General features: G+C 38.4%; 1 pseudogene; it reads left to right on the top strand.

The window, feature by feature from the left end:
• Window positions 1-662: 662 nt before the first annotated feature.
• LOC145010520 (protein argonaute 9-like) lies at window positions 663-1,632 on the top strand (annotated as a pseudogene).
• The last annotated feature ends 18,218 nt before the right edge of the window (window positions 1,633-19,850 follow it).

The raw sequence follows: 19,850 nt of genomic DNA, 5'->3' as shown, positions 1-19,850 counted from the left end.
GAATCAATTTTGACACTCCATAGATTTGATTATTTGAAGTTCAATGGAAAAAAAAGTTTTTTAATTCTTAAAGAATTAAATTAAATTAGCTTTTTATAATGTTTTATTAAATTTTATAAAGTTGACATAAAAAATTAAAATAATTAAGTAAAAAAATATGTGATTATAAAGTTAATGTAGATACTTTAAGAATCATCCTGCATAATATTTAATGAAATTTCTTTTTGTGCACGCAACTCTTCTAAACAAAATCCGGTCGATAAACACCATATATATATATATATATATATATATATATATATATATATATATATATATATATATATATATATATATATATATATATATATATATATATATATATATATATATATCCTCTCTATTCCTAATAATTACCTCTCCTACATGCCACGTGTCACTTTTATATGTTTCATCAATCCGCGTGTCTCTTTTCTGGAGCTTCTCTCCCTTTGTTTCCCACTCAATCTTTTCCAATCCATTCCTCAAATCCCATAAAATCTGCTAAATTTTTAATTAGATTTCAATCTTCGTATCTTTATTTGAGGATATTACGGGATTCGTTGTATATGAGATTAGGGATAGGGATTCAATTTAATTAATAAATCCAAATTTATGAAATCTCGACACCATCTATTGTGACGATGGTTACTTATGGATTACAAATATCTCTTCTTCAGGTTGGTTTAATTTATGAAGATGGAAATCCCGTCGAGGCAAAAGGGATCGGAAGAAAAAATACTCGATATGGTTCATAGAATCTACGAATCTGAAATGGGTGGCAAAGGTTTTGCATACGATGGTGAAAAGACTCTTTTCACCGTTGGTGCTTTACCTGCAACTAAGCTCGAGTTCAATCTCGTTCTGGAAAATGCGGCATCAAATAGGTAATAAACAATGTTTGACTTTCGAATTTCTTTTTAAGAATCATGCTGCTAACAATTAACAAACACATGTTATTTGTATAGAACTATTCGAGGTGGAAGCCCAAGTGAAGGAGAAACCAAAACATCGAGGCGTGTGCCTCAATCGAAGCAGTAGAAAGTGATTTTATGTTTTGCAACAAAGATCCCAATTCAAGTTGTTGTTAATGCGCTTCAAGGTCACGATTCTGAGCAATTTCATAAAGCAGTTAGGATTTTAGATGTTCTTCTTCGCCAACACGCGGCGAAACAGTAAGTCATATAAACAAGAAATTCTACTTAATTATTCATGTATTTGTATTCAATAACGTTAATCATGGTTTATTTGGGATTATACATAGAGATTGTCTTCTGGTTAGACAATGCTACTTTCAAAATGATTCAAGGAACTTCATAAGCATTGGAGGTGGTGTTGTGGGTTGCAGGGGGTTTCATTCAAGTTTTCGTGCCACCCAATCTGGGTTGAGTTTGAACATGGGTAAAAAAACACTAACGATTTTGTCTTTTTTATTTGTCTAATTTTAAAATTATAATGCTATGACTGATTATATTGATTATCAATCAACATTGATTTGATTCTATTACATATGTATCTACTACTATGATTGTCAAGCCAGGGAAAGTTATGTATTTCCTATTTGAAAACCAAAACGTTCGCAACTTAATGGAGATCGATTGGATCAAGATATAACAATTTTGTTCTGTTTAAACTTATCGATTCAAAATTTCAAATGTTGAATTTGATTCTTTTTTGGCGATTAGGCAAAAAGAATGTTGAAGAACCTTCGCGTCAAGACCTTACCCTCGAACCTGAAGTATAATATCATTGGATTGAGTGAGAAAACATGTAGAGAACAGAAGTTAGTGAATTTTTTCAATTATTTCATGTTATTTAATCAACAATTTCATAGTGGAATTCTTATAAAACGACGTTTAAAGTCATGAGTTTTCAAAATAAATCTTGAATGTGCTATGTATCTAAGTTCAAAAAGATAAATAGTAACATTTTAATCCAAAGTTGGTGAGTTTTTTTTGGCTTTAATCCTTTTGAATCGAATATACAAAATTTACATGCTATATAAATTTCAAATTATAGCAATGGATTGTTCCGGTATTTTGGAATTTGAAAAATATGGACAATTTTGTTTGGTTTTTTTTTTTTTTTTTTTTTGTAACGACCCAAAATTTAAGACCAAAAATTTCTTTTAATAAAACATTACTTAAAGCAAGGTCATCATTCCAAAACATAATATAAGTATAAGTTTTCAAAACACATAATCATTATCAGAGTAAACATTCTCAGATTGTCTAATCTATGGTGTGTGCCATGCGATCACCCTGAGCTCTTCCCCCCGCTACCGGAAGTACCTGAAACCAAAACTGAAAACCGTAAGCACGAATCTTAATGAGTTCCCCACCCAACCACATACCATGCATAACCACATACTGCACATACTGGGCCACGCCCGCTATTTTGGGCCTCGCCCCCTACCTCGGGCCTCGCCTGCTATAACGGCCCCGCCGCTCCAGGCCCCGCCTGGCTTCGAGCCCCGCTCAGATACATATCTGTTTTACTTAGGCCTCGCCTGTCACAGGGCCTCGCCCGCCAACAAATAATAACACATAAACATATCACAACATATAAGTAAACACATGCAACTGGTTCCGTCCTAAGGCCTCGCCTATCCAGGGCCTCGCCCTTGTCCTGCTACTGATGAGTCATGGAACCCTGTCCACGCTCCTAATGGTAGTGAGATACGGGCCCAGCCCACTCTCACTTCTGCTCTAGTTTAGGCATCGCCCCTGTTCGGCTACTAATGAGATATGGAACCCCATCCACACTCTGCTATTGGTGAGATACGGGACCTCGCCCACACTCACCTCCTTACCAGGCACATACATGTATCACACAGACAACAAGTGTAATCTATCATATAAACAATCCTTGGGCACCCGGCCGATATTATTGGACCTCGTCCGGCTAAATATCATACTAGCATACTGTGCCTAGGGCTAACCCCTGGATCTTCTACTCATAACTACATGGGCCGACATTGTGGCCTTAGACCCATTCACACAAAGGGAAACTCACCTGCACTAGTTGAACTTGCTGATGATCTCACTAGCTGCTGCCCGGCAACTCACTGAACTCTTGCTCTCCTTGCTCCCTAAACTACCAATATCAAAGCAATACTGAGTCTAACTAACCCCCGAAAGACAACCAAGTCAACCCTAGTCAAATTCAACCTTCCAGGTCAACACTACTCGCCGAGTCACCCTACTGACTCGCCGAGTTCAAAATGTTTAGATTCCTTCCATTCGCGTCTCGACTCGCCGAGTCAGTCCATGACTCGCCAAGTCTACCGATTTCCGAGTCCGGACCTGTCCAACTCACCAAGTCTCCACCCGACTCACTGATTCGAGTCTCAACTCGAAGGGTTTGGGGTTTCGCAACCTGACTCGCCGAGTCCAAGGAAATCTTCATCTGACTCGACGAGTTGTTCATCCTACTCGTCGAGTTGCTCCACACCTTCATGCTACTCGCCGAGTCCACTCAAAGGACTCGTCGAGTCCATTCGAATCCCTTTACATGCAGAGGGATTTTGGGTCATGCATGGACTCCAAACTGTAGATCTACCCTTCCGAAGCCCATTCCTCACGTAAAGTTGCAAGCTTTACGTGTAGAGAAGGAGATCTAGGCAAAATGCACCATGAACTAGGGTTTAAGGAAAAGAGGCTCCATTATCCACTCAATGGTTGATACTTTGTGCTTCTCAAGGCCATCATATGCTTAGATCTGAAGTAGCAACTTCAGATCTGGCTTCTAACTTGAAAGAATAACATTATGGCTAAAAACCCCAACAACAACACATAGATCTAGGTGTAAAGGAGGGAAAAATAGCAGCTTCTTACCTCCAAGATGAACACCACAGAAGTATATCTCGAATCTACACCTCCTCCTTTGAAGCAACCTTCTTGATCTTCAAGTTCCTTTCCCAAAGTTCCTTCCTCCAAACTATTTCTCTCAAATGATGGAAGCTCACACGAAATCAAGGGTGTACAGGTTCTCTAGGGTGATATGGGGGCTGAGGGAGGGACATAACACTCTTTAAATAGGATACAACTCCCGGGATTAGGGTTTTCCTCGTTCAGACCAGACTCGTCGAGTCACCTTGGCCGACTCATCGAGTCGGTCACTTACTCCTTGACCCAGATCCCGCTCGGACTCGCCGAGTCCCTCCTTAGACTCGCCGAGTCTCCCCTGAAAATTGGGGTTTTCCTTCTTTTCTTGGCTTTCCAAAGTTTGGGTGTTACAACTCTCCCCCACTTAAACTAAACTTCATCCTCGAAGTTTGCTACGAACCACCGATTGCGATCTGCCTCCAATACCCCACCGTTCATTCTAACACCAGTTGCCTACCTTCGCTGGCCTTCCGCTCAGTCATTCAGACCAATATCAATCCTTACAGATAATAATCTCGGGTCCATCCTGACCCTAAACATTCTGGAAACGCAACTCACTCAACCGACAATCTTCCTGATAATTTCCAAATATTGCACTGACCCCGTAGGGGTTCACCCCTTCTTTCCTTGCCTTCCCAAGGCGATGCTCCATAACCACCCATCTCCTCTGCCACTGCGAAGACCCTGTCTCCACCAAATCTATTACTCCCACTATTCCCAATACGGGTCATCGTCGCCAGTATCCACTGGGCATTCTTTCTACTACCATTCGGTGTCGCGCACCCCACGAACAACTGACTGAGTCCTACCATACGTTGCATACTCGCACTGCTACTGACTGGAAGTTCTGCTATTCCACATCTGGCTTCCGGATGAACTAAGACCACCCTGGTCCCTACCGACCTATCAATATCTGCATTACCAGCTCTCATCGATCGTTGACTCATCACAACCACTAGTCGCTCCCAGCGACATTCGAAGAAACTTCTGCCACCTATGCTGCTCAATCTATTCCACTATGCTAGCACTACAATTTCCTGGGATCCCCGATCCCCTCATCTAGAAACTAAGATCCTTGCCAGGTCCTACCTGTGCTGCTAAAACTCATGGGCCTCGCCCACGGGTCTCACCCAACCATACTACTGAGCAACCCTGCTCTAGGTCTCACCTATACTGCTATTCTCATACGGGCCTTGCCCATGGGTCTCACCCGACTATATCCTAGCGCGGCCTCTCCCAAGGTCTCACCTCTCAAGGCTATACAGGTAACTCCTTACCATTCTCACCCATTCCCGATCCCTATCTGAATGCTAGGAGATAAGGGTCTCGCCCCGACTCCGCCAACGAAGCTACTACGGAATGCTACGGCTGCCCCGTAGTCTGACAACACTTCCCACCACTGACTGCTAGTGAATGCTACGGTCGCCCCAAATTCTTACATCACTTTCCACCAATGACTGCTGTTGAAGAAAGCCGAGGCTCTCCCGCCACTTTTCCATGCTCTACATGCTGCTTCTGGCACTGACTGCTAACACAAAAGCATCCCATGCTAATTGACCTCAAGATCTCCATTCCGACTCACACGAGTCCTACAGGCGACCCTTTACCGGAATCCGTACCACATACTCACCATTACCATTTACACGCACGGACTGATGGGGAGTTTCTCAACTCCCAACTCTGAACTACTCAATCCATCAAACGCTGAACTACTTATTTTCCTTCTCAGAAATCACGTACTCGTTCTGGATTTGTGTGCTCTTACTCTTGTACACTCGGATGATTCTCCCCCACTTTGATCATGCTTACACATCGATTCTCAATGAAGAGAAATCCCAATCCTTGCTACCATTCCATAATCAATCCGCCGAGGAATCCCAAGCTTGCCATAGCTAGGGATCTAACCTGTCCATTCTAAAACTTATACGGCTCCGAACTAGCAAGACATATCGAGTCCTTCCAAGGCATGATACAATTACTGCACTCTAAGTAACCTTCTCCAAAAGAACTCATCCCTTAATCACTATCCAAATATCCAAGGTATGCAGATGGCATATAACTCGATCACAATCAACCCGCTCAAAAATAAAATACTCATACAGATAATGATGCAGAACCATAACATTATAACTGATGGGTTTTGGTCATAAGACATCCTATGTGCTCATACAAACCCTAATGCTTGGATCTAGGTTTCTCTATTGTACATGCTTTGAATCCAAGACTATAAACCCTAATTCTAGCATGTAAGTAATCATATTAACATGTAATTAGGTTTAGAACATACCTTGATTGTTATGTAGCAATAACAATCCCAATTCCTCCTTGAATTTGCTTTGGAAGGCTTAGAGTCACGAGTGTCACTCCTCTAATGGCTTACAAACACCATAAGCAAGTGGAGAAGGTATAAAGAGAGAGGTGAGAGATTAGAATTCGTATCTAGGACCTCTTGGGAAGGGATACGCGAATTCATGACCCTAGGGGTGTTTATATAGGTGTAGAGATAGGGTTTCAGTCATTATCCTTATCTAGTTGATTATCCATTAAGCAACCAATAAGATAATCCTTGAATCCTTATCATACTCGAATTCTAAGGCTTTCCAACCTTAAATTCGTCCACCATATAAATAAGATAATCCTTACCTTATTTTGTAACTATCACATAATTACAAATCAGCCCCTCTAGTTTAATTAATTACATTTGATCACAAAACTAATTCTTAATTAATTATTGACCAATATTAATTAAACAAATATGATTTCTCCTTTAATATATTATTCTTATAACATATTAATAAATCATATTATCCTCTCTCTCTTTATTCATTTCTCCAATCAAGTTGCTTTGGTGAAGGCAACCCAAAAAGACCATGCACCATCGGGTCAAGTACATACCAAAATAGTTATGGACTTAGACACTAATCCAACAGTCTCCCACTTGGATAAGTCTAACAACTATTCTGCGTATGACTTCAGATCCCAATCTGCAATCGTAGCTTTCCAAAGCCGCTGTCAACTCTGATCATATCAGATACGCGTGTCCTTAGATAAGGGATCATATATTCCTCCATTCTAGATATCGTATGAGATATGATTTCAAATCATTCTCTTTGTACTATATCTCGATTTCCGATTTATGACGACAAACTAATTGAACAAATCAAATTAGCCCTAGCCCGGCCGAGCATTCACGTATGTCATCACTAAACCATCGAGGGGCCCAAAGATATCGCTTTTATCCTACTTTGGATAAAAGGAACGGATAAACTTTGATACAATGCTCGCTTGCCCTCACTAACCAAATCACACACAACAATATGTTTTATAACACCAAGTTACTGGTGCGTTTACATATTATCAATGTGCAACCGATTCGCAAGATACAACTCACACATCTCGGTTTCAAGAATATAAGATGTTATCGTCTCACTAATCACTCGTAATACAATTCATGGAGTGATCCAAGTGAGCGTAGGTTTAATCCAATGCTCAAATCATATTCATAAGCACTCATGAACGTTGCAGCAAACATTTGCTTATGTCTAATACTCTTCTAGACAATCCACACACCAATTCACGACAGTCTTCATTCATATCTACTTCCAACATATGAACGACTGTGGCCCGTTTGAATAATTCGATTATTCTTAATAAACTCAATTATTCTGGAAGTCAAAACATGCAAGGTGAAACACAAGAATAATACTAATCCCATATGGCCTCAAACCTTTGAGTATAAACAAAACACGTTTTATTTATCACCATATCGATTACTCATTATTTGTCGTTTCAGGTAATCAACTTTATACTTGAATTATTACACTTGTCCCATGCTCCTAGCATGCACACAATTTTTACCTATGGTTCTTACTTTTGTGAAATAGACAAATTGAACACGTTTCCAATCATTCTCATTTTACAACTCCAAATCCATTTTCTTAAGTGTAAGAATATCAAATTCTTGTTACTTATAGAATATACTAGATTCTAACACTTTATGCAACGATCCTTTTGTAATGTCAATGCACCAAAGTCTCAAAGACTATTGCCAATGATATTACAAAGTCCTCTATCGGAGATTGTTACAAGACAATTCCTTAGATACGATGTCTCTCACTCAAAGTACATTCCTTTGAACATCCTTTTGCATAAAGGTTTCTAATCTAGTCATAGATTTTCAATATTTACTTCCCAATATGGACACGCTTCCATATTTTCCATATGACAACTAATTTCTTAATAGAATCTTATCTATTCGTAATGATGTCGATATTGTCCATCCATTATGGAAACATTTCCATAATTTCCAATACTATACTTCCAGCTACTCACAAGCAACCAATCCTCGTCGAACTTTGGATTGTCCTTTGATAGTTGTTTAATTATTTTAGTCAAAACCGATTCTAGTCCCTTTTTCCTCTAAATGCACTAGACATTTGGGAAATTTTAGAATGGTCAAACATTAAAGCATTTGCAATCCATCCTATACCCGAAGCGTATGGGACACGACGCACAATGTTTTATTTTCTATGTTGTCAAAATTCGAATTGTGAAGAGGAATGCCGTAATCATAATCGAAATTTTAAGAACACACTATGTACCCTTGACTACATTTATTAACATTCCACAACCTAATCCTTTAGATTTGAAATGAAGCATAATATTCTCTCCCTTAATTATAGCAAAACAACTTTACAACTTTGCAAAGTATGACTCTTGTTTTCTATAATTAATATTGCCAACTATGCAATACGTGCTTTAATAATCATACAATCATAACATTTATGCTCCCACTATCATGATGATTATTATAAAATATAACACTTATGCTCCCACTAGCTTCGACATGTATTTATAAACATCTTAACTTTCAGAAAAACAATACTTATTGAATTTCTTAAGTTCATGTTTCTAATACTTAGTGCTTTGATAATCTTTTATCAAGGCTTCTTGAACTTATACAGTTTTGCCTTAGATAGTTCATATGTGTGTCTTAACAATTAAGACTAATTGCCAAACCTCACAATTCAAATTATGGAAAGGGATGCCATAACCATGATCGAATTCGAGAATGCAATTTTACAATCACTATCTTTTAAAATCGTTCTTAGTGAAAGCATTTTCTCACAATCATTTTCATGAAGGAGGAAATCTTATGACACTTAGATTTAAACGGTGTATGTGTTCCTATCCATGTGAATTTGTTAAAACCAAAGTTTACGACAAATTCAAACTCATATGGATCGAACTTCCTTTAATCTTGATTTCTTGCCTTATGGTAGCACAGCTGCCCACCACGTCTTCCAAGTAGTTAAGCATCTTACCTTTTTCCTATCAATGCACCTTTCATTGATCAAGGTCCTTGCCTTTTACTCATTCAAATGAGAACTCATAGGACTCACATGCATAATTAACTCGATTGGATTGGCACAGAAACAAAATAATGTCTTCACGATAGGTTGTAAACCTCAACTCGTGTGCTAGTGATGATCGATAAGGTTTATTTGATTTGTTCTTGAAACTTTTCGAGACCATTAAGACTCCCACCGACTCCTTGACATATAAGATTCTTTTGTCAATAAACATTTCTTGACAAACAAATTTTCAAGAGTTAGTGTAGCTTGTATCAAAACACTTCATAAATTGGTCATAGTTGGTCTTTGTCTTATCCAAGACATCACAACTTTCCACATTTGATGAATGTTATAAACCTTTAATACTTTTCACTCATTGTCACAATCTTAACTTTAAGACTTGTTATTGGAACGAAGTATGATTGTCTTCTTGATTTGACCATTTCATCAATCTTTGATTCCTCTTCTTGGACATACAATTGTACCAAGACTCACTTAGAGGATCAATTGAGATATGGTTCTTAATCATTAAGACCTATCATAAAGCATAAAAGCTACTCTCCCTTCTTCTTAGAATGGAGAAACTCTTATCTTTCTTCCTACTTGATTCTTCTTATTCGTTTTGCTATTGATCTAAACCCTTTAATCAATTCAAAATTACACTTAATCTTGTAAGTGTAATCATATTTACTAAGCCTTTAGTAAATCATGACGAATATCTTTGTTACTCTTATGGTGAACTCGATCAACACACAACTTTGTGTACTCGATCTCCTAGTCCTTCACTTGACATTGCCATAAATAACATAACTAAGAATCATATCCATTCGTTGTAGAAATATGCAAACATCAATTTTCATAATGATTTCATTGCAAGGAAGTAAACAAATAAATAAGTCAAACAAAATTTATTTTATTTATAAAAGCAGCGGAAAAACATTTGTCCTTACAATGCAAAATCCATTGAAAACTATGTAAAAAGAAAATTTCTAACAACTCTATCATAACTATCTAAGCTCAAAATCCAATCTTCAAGTCCATGAGATCGAGATCCATCTCTTGTGATTAGATTCATCTTGCTCTCTTATTAAGCTTCCTTTCTTTTCACCGATCCTTCAAAACATTCAAATGCAATCTTATCACATCATGTATTAAGAATCAATGAATAGGAAATTAATGGAGTTAGATAGTGGATTCTTACCTAAAGCGTAGTCATACTTTTGACTCTCCCATCTCTTAGATCTCTTAGGTAGATAGGGCAACTTTGTCTCCAATGCCCCTTCTCTTGGCAATAAAAGCAAATTGACTCCTTTGGAACAACACATGGAACTACTTCAGACATCGCCTTTCTCTTGTGATCAAACTTTTCGATCATTGCATGTCTTTCATTGCCATTGTCTATATCCATAGAGGTCTTGAAGGCAGATTCACCAATCAACTTTGCTTTTCTATTGCGCCAAACCATTGTTGATTCAGCAGCAATAAGCATGTAGGTGAGATCTATAAGTGTCACGTCGTGGTTCATCATATAGTACTCTCTTACGAACTCACTATACGAGTTAGGAAGTGACTGAAGAAGCCAATCAACAGCCATCGCTTCACCGACAATGGATCCCATCATTCTTAATCTATCAATGTGTGACTTCATCCCTAAGACGTGTGCACACACCGACTTGCCCTCTTTATGTTTACTTGCCAAAAGGGCTTGAGTGATATTGAACCTTTCAATTTTACAATCTTGTGGGTTAGGGAGAATAATTGGAGGAGGAGGAGGAAGTGAAGCATGATTTCTTGTTCCTCGATCGAATCGTGGAATATCATCTTCATGTGGAATGCTTGTTCCACGGGATTTGAGAAGACCATAGTTGTCGAACTTTGACATCGGGAGAAAACCGAATTCAAGTTAGTTGATTGATTGAGTCCTTGGTAAATCACCCAAATGAAATTCCAAGGCTAGGACCCAACACAATATCCTACAACTCGGGAGAGGGATGCCGTAACCCAAATTGCAGAACATCTGAAGGTAAGTGAATGACGATTCACTAGTTTCCACCATGAAAAACGAAAAATAATTTTAAGTTTTAAATCTATGAAAACTCCTAGATCCTTTGAGATTCATTGAACATTTCAATGGCATGTTTAAATCTCGATATGCCCCTCTTGTTTGTGACTGGGATGCCGAGGATCACAAAGTGGGTGTGAATAACCATGAAAACTACATGGTGCCCTCACATGTTACAATCACCTATTCGATGTGCCGGTAAACCACACACGCTCCACCGAACTATGACAAACATTGAGTCACCCTTTGCTACCTTTGCTTAGAACCATTTAGTGTGCCGGTAAACCACACACGCTCCACTAATGTCTTTGCAAGGGCACAAAGTGTAATTTCATGGAATTGCATCAATTCACTTTCGCCTAAGTAACTAAGATTGGGAATTTGAAAAACATTTAGTTACTTTGTATTTCATCATACTTATAATGGAAGGTTTCGTCCTATCTTACCCGTTCGGCTAACGACCCTCCACTAGTCAAGAGTGCGGTGGGTAAGAGTGGATACCCATTCAATCGCCATTTTATAGGCAATTTTCCTTAAACACCCCTTATAGACCAGTTTCGTGAATGAGGCCTACTAACGGTAAGACTGACTTTTACTCATACATATATATAATGTTAGACTTTTAATGTTATATATAGTATAAAGTGTATTTTATACTTTTAAAATACTATATGGTTAACTTTAACAATTACACTTTTAATTCAATTAAAAAGTTAACCTAAACTTTTATGGATTTATTAAACCTCTTTTAATTATACTCCTTAATTAATTAATAAAACCATAAGGGTGTGATTTCAACTTTTCAAAACATTACTAGAGTTTTAGAATTTAACATTTCTAATTAAACCTTTTAATCAGCTTTTAAATTCCAAAACTTGAGGGCAAGTTTTGAAACCTTTTTCAAAACATTAGGGTTTTAACTATTTAAATTTCAAAACTTCAAAACTTTTGGGTTCAAATTTAAACTATAAAACCTAAAGGGGAAAATATGAAACCTTTCATAACAACAAGGATCAAATAACAAATAATTTTAAATTAACATTTAATCACATAATTATCCATATTTGATTTGTTTAATGATTTCTTGCAAAACAATTTATCAATTTACTCAAGATAATTAATCAATTATCTTATAAGGAAACAATTATCTTGTTAATTGATAATTATCTTTAATTAGATCAAGAATATAGTCATATATATCATAAAATCGGATTTATATTGATCTAACATGATAAGGTAACTATCCAAATGCAAAAACAGCAAGAAATCCCGAGATAAGCATTATCTGACGCTCGAACTCGCCGAGTACCACACTGTACTCGCCGAGTTGAGGTCTACTCGCCGAGTACACTGTGGTACTCGCCGAGTTCCTCAGCCATAAAGCCCAAAAAACGATGTTCCAGTTATACAATGCATCAATACAATTGAAACCAAGCTAGGCTCTGATACCACTGATGGGTTTTGGTCATAAGACATCCTATGTGCTCATACAAACCCTAATGCTTGGATCTAGGTTTCTCTATTGTACATGCTTTGAATCCAAGACTATAAACCCTAATTCTAGCATGTAAGTAATCATATTAACATGTAATTAGGTTTAGAACATACCTTGATTGTTATGTAGCAATAACAATCCCAATTCCTCCTTGAATTTGCTTTGGAAGGCTTAGAGTCACAAGTGTCACTCCTCTAATGGCTTACAAACACCATAAGCAAGTGGAGAAGGTATAAAGAGAGAGGTGAGAGATTAGAATTCATATCTAGGACCTCTTGGGAAGGGATACGCGAATTCATGACCCTAGGGGTGTTTATATAGGTGTAGAGATAGGGTTTCAGTCATTATCCTTATCTAGTTGATTATCCATTAAGCAACCAATAAGATAATCCTTGAATCCTTATCATACTCGAATTCTAAGGCTTTCCAACCTTAAATTCGTCCACCATATAAATAAGATAATCCTTACCTTATTTTGTAACTATCACATAATTACAAATCAACCCCTCTAGTTTAATTAATTACATTTGATCACAAAACTAATTCTTAATTAATTATTGACCAATATTAATTAAACAAATATGATTTCTCCTTTAATATATTATTCTTATAACATATTAATAAATCATATTATCCTCTCTCTCTTTATTCATTTCTCCAATCAAGTTGCTTTGGTGAAGGCAACCCAAAAGGACCATGCACCATCGGGTCAAGTACATACCAAAATAGTTATGGACTTAGACACTAATCCAACAATAACATCATGCACAAACAGAAGAACTGAAAACGGAAATCGCATACCTGCAACGTCCGGCGCTGCTTGCGTCTCCAAGGTAGCCATCTGAAAATCCCTGCCTCCAACCGCAGGCGCCTCCGCACGGCCCTGACGGTCGTCTGTGATCCTCAAGGTTGCAGGGGCAGGTGCCATCACCCGTCCTGCTGAACACAAACTGGGGTACTGAGCCTTCTTGTGGCCCCGCTGAGTTGCTCCACACCTTCATGCTACTCGCCAAGTCCACTCAAAGGACTCGTCGAGTCCATTTGAATCCCTTTACATGCAGAGGGCTTTTGGGTCATGCATGGACTCCAAACTGTAGATCTACCCTTCCCAAGCCCATTCCTCACGTAAAGTTGCAAGCTTTACGTGTAGAGAAGGAGATCTAGGCAAAATGCACCATGAACTAGGGTTTAAGGAAAAGAGGCTCCATGATCCACTCAAGGGCTGATACTTTGTGCTTCTCAAGGCCATCATATGCTTAGATCTGAAGTAGCAACTTCAGATCTGGCTTCTAACTTGAAAGAATAACATTATGGCTAAAAACCCTAACAACAACACATAGATCTAGGTGTAAAGGAGGGAAAAATAGCAGCTTGTTACCTCCAAGATGAACACCACAGAAGTAGATCTCGAATGGCTGATACTTTGTGCTTCTCAAGGCCATCATATGATTAGATCTGATGTAGCAACTTCAGATCTGGCTTCTAACTTGAAAGAATAACATTATGGCTAAAAACCCCAACAACAACACATAGATCTAGGTGTAAAGGAGGGAAAAATAACAGCTTGTTACCTCCAAGATGAACACCACATAAGTAGATCTCGAATCTACACCTCCTCCTTTGAAGCAACCTTCTTGATCTTCAAGTTCCTTTCCCAAAGTTCCTTCCTCCAAGCTATTTCTCTCAAATGATGGAAGCTCACACGAAATCAAGGGTGTACAAGTTCTCGAGGGTGATATGGGGGCGGAGGGAGGGACATAACTGTTGGGTTATTGATGTTGCGTCTTGGGCTCGCTTCCTAGCCCATCCTTCATGCGGTATGGGCCTGTCCATCCGTATCTTATTTTCTAGGGTTTGTGTATTTATAAATGCTTGCATGCATCTTTTACGTAACTGATAGATCATGGTTTTACGGTGTAATTATACAAGTTATCTTTTTGTAACCCTAGGATCCTCTACAGTGGAAGTTCTTCATCGAGCTCTGCTGAGGATTGAAAGTTTTAATCATTCGACATATTCAAATCCATTCTTGAGTATTGCTTTACATTCTTTATATACCTGTTTCAAAGATCTAATTGATCTTAAAGATTTTTATCTCAACAGTTGGTATCAGAGCGGGAGGCTGTGTAATTCATACACATCTCTTCTGTGAAAGAAGCTATTAGGGTTTGTTTCGCATTAACTAATATTTATTGATCCATCACCCCATAATTGACGTATCTCATTATTTGTTCGTTTTGCCCTAATATTATATATTACAAGTCTGATCTCTCAAACAGGTTATTCGATCAAGCATGGACGAGTCGCCATCCAATCCCATTAATATTTCGAACATCATTGGATCAACAACGAAGATTCCCATCCTCTACACCCAAGATTATGAAGTCTGGGCAAATCACTTTGAAGACTATGTTATAGGATCTGAGGACAATGGATACCTCATCTGGGAAGCAATTGTTTCGGGACCCTTTGCTCATTCTGCAACTTCAAGGATTATTAAAACTCAAAAGGAGTATAATGATCTTTTGAAAGATGTTAAAGATGTTGCCCAAGACGAAAAAGATAAATTTCAGTGCAATATTAAAGCATTGAGATTAATCAGATTCGCTCTTCAATCTGACACTTTCAGGCTGGTGAGTTCGTGCACTACTGCCAAAGAAATATGGGACAGGCTTCACGAATTGTATTCTACGGATGAAGATCTTGAACACTCCATTCAAACCTTACTCTTATCTGAGTTTGGTGAATTCAAGCAGAGAGTCGAAGAAACTGTGACTCAAACGTTCGATCGCTTCAATCATCTTCTTAGCAAAATGATTAAACATGATATTGAAAGGAAGTTGATTGAGCAGAAAGTCACGTTTCTAAACCGCCTCAGATCTGAGTGGAGAGTTGTTGTGTCCACAGTTAAAGCGCATGAGCAATTCAAATCTTATTCTCTAGCGAAACTGGTGGGCATACTGAAATCTCAAGAGAAGATCGTACTTCAGGAGAAAAATGTAGTTTCAAGCCTGGGTTCCATGGCACTACTATCCAAAAGTAAAGCGGCAATGGAAGATGAAGACCTCAACTTAGAAGAGTATGATCTTACTTCTGAAGACTATGCTATGATGGTATCAAATCCCAAGAGGTTCATCAAGAAAAGATTTCCCACCAATAAGAACCGTAATTGGCAGGGAAGTTATAGCTCTGAAAAGGTCAAAGAAGAACCGAAAGCAGAAGAATCAAAGAAGGAACCGAAAGCTGAAGGAGATTCGGGAGTGAGCTGCTTTTACTGTGGAGGAAAGAATCACTATGCTAAAGATTGTGTCGTCAAGAAAATGGATGAAAAGGATGAGGAAAAAGATGAAGAAGCATTGTTACTGAAAAAGCTGGATGAGATCAGGAAGAAGAAATCTACTGCTAACTCGTCTATGAATACTTTAATTGTGCAGGGTTCTATAGCAAATGATGAATTCGGAGGAGTGGAGGTCTGGTCAACCGACTCCGAGGATGATGAAGTAAGGAAGCCTTCTCATGGAAAAGCTTATGTGGCAAAAGAGAAGGAAAGCAGTGGAAGATGCTTGATGGTGTCTGATGTATCTCAGATGAGGGGATATAACACAGATGGTGGGAACAAAGACTCAAAGGAGCAACAGGACATGTGCTTTACAACAAAACTGCTCAGCATACAATTCAACGAGCTTGATGAATTAATCAAGAAGGTACAATCCGTGTTTGTTTCATTTAAAGTCCCACAATGCTCATATGAAAAAGAATTAAAAAATGTTAATTCAAGAATTTCTCATCTAGACAGTAGCTTAACTCAAACTCGGGTCACCAATTCTAACCTAACTGACCAAATAAGCAGGGTGTCGTCGAAGAGTGAGGAACGAAGGATGTGGATCGAACTGAAAGAGTCGGAGTTAGTCAAAACCAAGGACGAAAACATTTATTTGCAAAGAGACAATTTAAAACTTTTGAAACAGTAAAATGTTTTTTGTTTGATTACTAAGCGTATTTACAATAATATCACTCAACTTCATTTGAACTGTGAAATAGGGCAGAAAATTCATCGTATGATCTTGCCTTTTCTTGAGTTTAAGGAGGATGAAATCGACGCTGAAGCATACAATTGTGAAAGTGTGGTTTCGTCTGAGGATGTTAATCCAACGTATATGTATGGTCTAGACAAAATTGAATCTTTCATTAAGTCCAAAGACCATAAGGACATGCTGAAAAACCTTTTGGATGAAAATGACAAACTGAATCTAAGGACCGAAACCATACAAAAATTTTACTCATTGAATGCCAATTTGAGCTCAGAAAGTAAAATTGATGTTGAAAATGCATCTGAGCTTAATGAGGATAATGACATGAGTGAAATTTCTGTAGAGGACGAAGTTGACTGCTCTGAATTTGTCAAAAGTGAACCTGAAATCCACAAAAATCTCATCTCCGAAAATTCTGTGGAGTTCGCTCGCTTGTCCCAACAAAAGTCCCCGAAACTTGAAGAAAAAGCTGTTGTTTACCAAAAGGTAAGGACAACACCAAATCGGGTGTATAAGGTCACAGGTGTAACCGAACATCAGACAGCCGAACTCACAACCATTGTAAACGAAGACAATGCCGATGGTTGTGATGAGTTCTTCTGGTCGGCTCCTATTGACAATGCTGATGAAACTATTGGTCTATCAGAGCAAACATCCTGGAAAGCAAAAGGAAGATACATTCCTGAGCCACTTAACAAACCTGATAACTTTGACGTGCCAAGTTCTAGTGGTACAAAAGATGTTCCTAAAGATAAGGCAGATTCAAGAGAATCATCATCGGTTCAAAGCGGACCTGCTGACACCAGTCAAAATCAAAAGGCGAACATCCATCATCAGCCGAAACAGATGAGAAATCAAAAACGACAAAGGAATCAGAGATACAAGAAGAATCTTTCTGAAAGAAAATAGTTTTGGCAATCTCAAAATGCCTATTTCTCATATCGTGACAAAAATTTAAAGTCAGAGAAAAATACTGTTGGATCTCAAGAGAGAAATAACAACCGAAAGCAGAAGTTCGGTTCAGAGCACAATATCAACCGAAAGCAGGAGTTCGGTTTTGAGAGCAAAAGAGAGCAAAATTCTAGGTTCGGTTCCACTGATAATCAAAACCGAAAGAGTCACCTAGAATAACAAGTCAAGAAATCATCTCAGTCTAAATTCTCTTATTCTAATTCTTTCAATCATTCTTCTTCTCAATCTCATTCTAAATCTCCAACTGACCTGAAAGGGAAATCAAAGGTTTTGTCAGTTAAATCAGAGACCAAACCAAAAGCACTAGATTCCACAAAGATTAAGGTTTACACCATCAAAAAGAAAGATGAAACAACTTTGATAAAAAGAACATTTTTTGTTGACATCTCTTTTTCTGCTCCTGTTCCTGTGAAAGGCTCACGTGGACCCAAGAAACTTTGGGTTCCTAAATCTGTTTAATTTGTTCAGGTTATCAGTGACGAGCAGTTCAATGAAGAATGGTATATTGATAGTGGCTGCTTACGTCACATGATAGGGAGGAAGGAAGAGCTTAGGGAATTCAGATCTCTTTCAAACGGTGGGAATGTCAAGTTCGGGAACAACTCCTTTGGAACCATAAAAGGCTATGGGATGATTACAAATGGTGATTTCACAATCAGGAAGGTTGCATATGTAGAGGGACTACAACATAATCTCAGCAGTGTATCTCAGCTTGTTGGAGGTACCGGTCTCAAGGTCTCGTTCGATGATGAGGGTTCAGAAATTATTGAAAAGCAAACGAACAAAGTTATTCTCAAATCAGAGCGCAAAGATGAAATGTTTCCCCTAAATCTCAAACCAATCAAAGGGAATCCAGCAATCTGCTTGTTATCAAAAGCACAATCTGATGAAAGCTGGTTGTGGCACCGAAGGCTTTCTCATCTCAACTTCAAGGACATCAACAAACTTGTTGCCGAAGGTCATGTTCGTGGTCTTCCATTGCTCAAGTATGATAGAGAACATTTATGTGTGGCATGTGAAATGGGGAAGCAGACTCATCCATCAATTATAAACACAAAAGTTATTGAACCACTAGAGTTACTTCACATTGACTTGTGTGGTCCCTCATCAATTGAAAGTATCGGCGGTAGCAAGTACATTCTTGTTATTGTTGATGACTTTTCACGTTTTACATGGGTGTTCTTTCTAAAGCTTAAATCTGAAGCGACTCACAAGCTAAAGATGTTCATCAAGCAGGTGGAAGTACAACTGAAGAAAGTCGTTCGGAACATCAGGAGTGACAATGGCCTGGAGTTCAAAAATAAAGAATTCGAAGAATTCCTGGCGGAAAGAGGAACTACCCACAACTTCTCAGCTCCCTACACACCTCAACAAAACGGTATAGTTGAGAGACGGAACCGATCCTTGTGTGAAGCAGCTCGAACCATGCTAAGTTTTGCTTCTTTACCTTTATATTTATGGGCTGATGCTATATCTACAGCTTGCTTTACACAGAACAGGTCATATCTCAATAAGCGATTCACGCTCACTCCTTATGAGATAATAAACAACAGGAAGCCGAATGTCAAATTCTTCCATGTATTCGGTTCCCGGTGCTTCATCTTCAATTCTAAAGAGCATCGCAACAAATTTGATGTCAAAGCCGATGAAGGGATTTTTCTGGGCTACTCTCTCACTTCCAAAGCATACAGGGTATTAAACAAACGTTCAAAGAAAATAGAAGAGACGTATTACGTGACCTTTGATGATAGCTATGTCAAAAAGTCAACAACAAACATAAACTCAACTGGTGAAATCTTTCCTCAAACAGGTCAAGTCACAGCATCAATTGCAAATCTCTTTGAGAAGTTTGTCGAGTTATTTGATGAACCAGAGAAAGCTATTAATGTGGAAGCCAGCGCAGTAGACAACAAGGTGGATCATTTGAAGCAACTAGTAGAAGATGTTACAAGGCGAATGAATGAAGGAGTGCCCAGTTTCGGCGCATCAGTCGAGGGGGAGCACGCCGATACTGCAGCACCCGAAGGTACT

Source organism: Lactuca saligna, chromosome 8, assembly GCF_052625555.1.
Source record: "Lactuca saligna cultivar CGN05327 chromosome 8, ASM5262555v1, whole genome shotgun sequence".
NCBI lineage: Eukaryota > Viridiplantae > Streptophyta > Magnoliopsida > Asterales > Asteraceae > Lactuca > Lactuca saligna.
The sequence above is the reverse complement of the archived record's forward strand: the minus strand, read 5'-3'. Positions and strand labels throughout refer to the sequence as shown.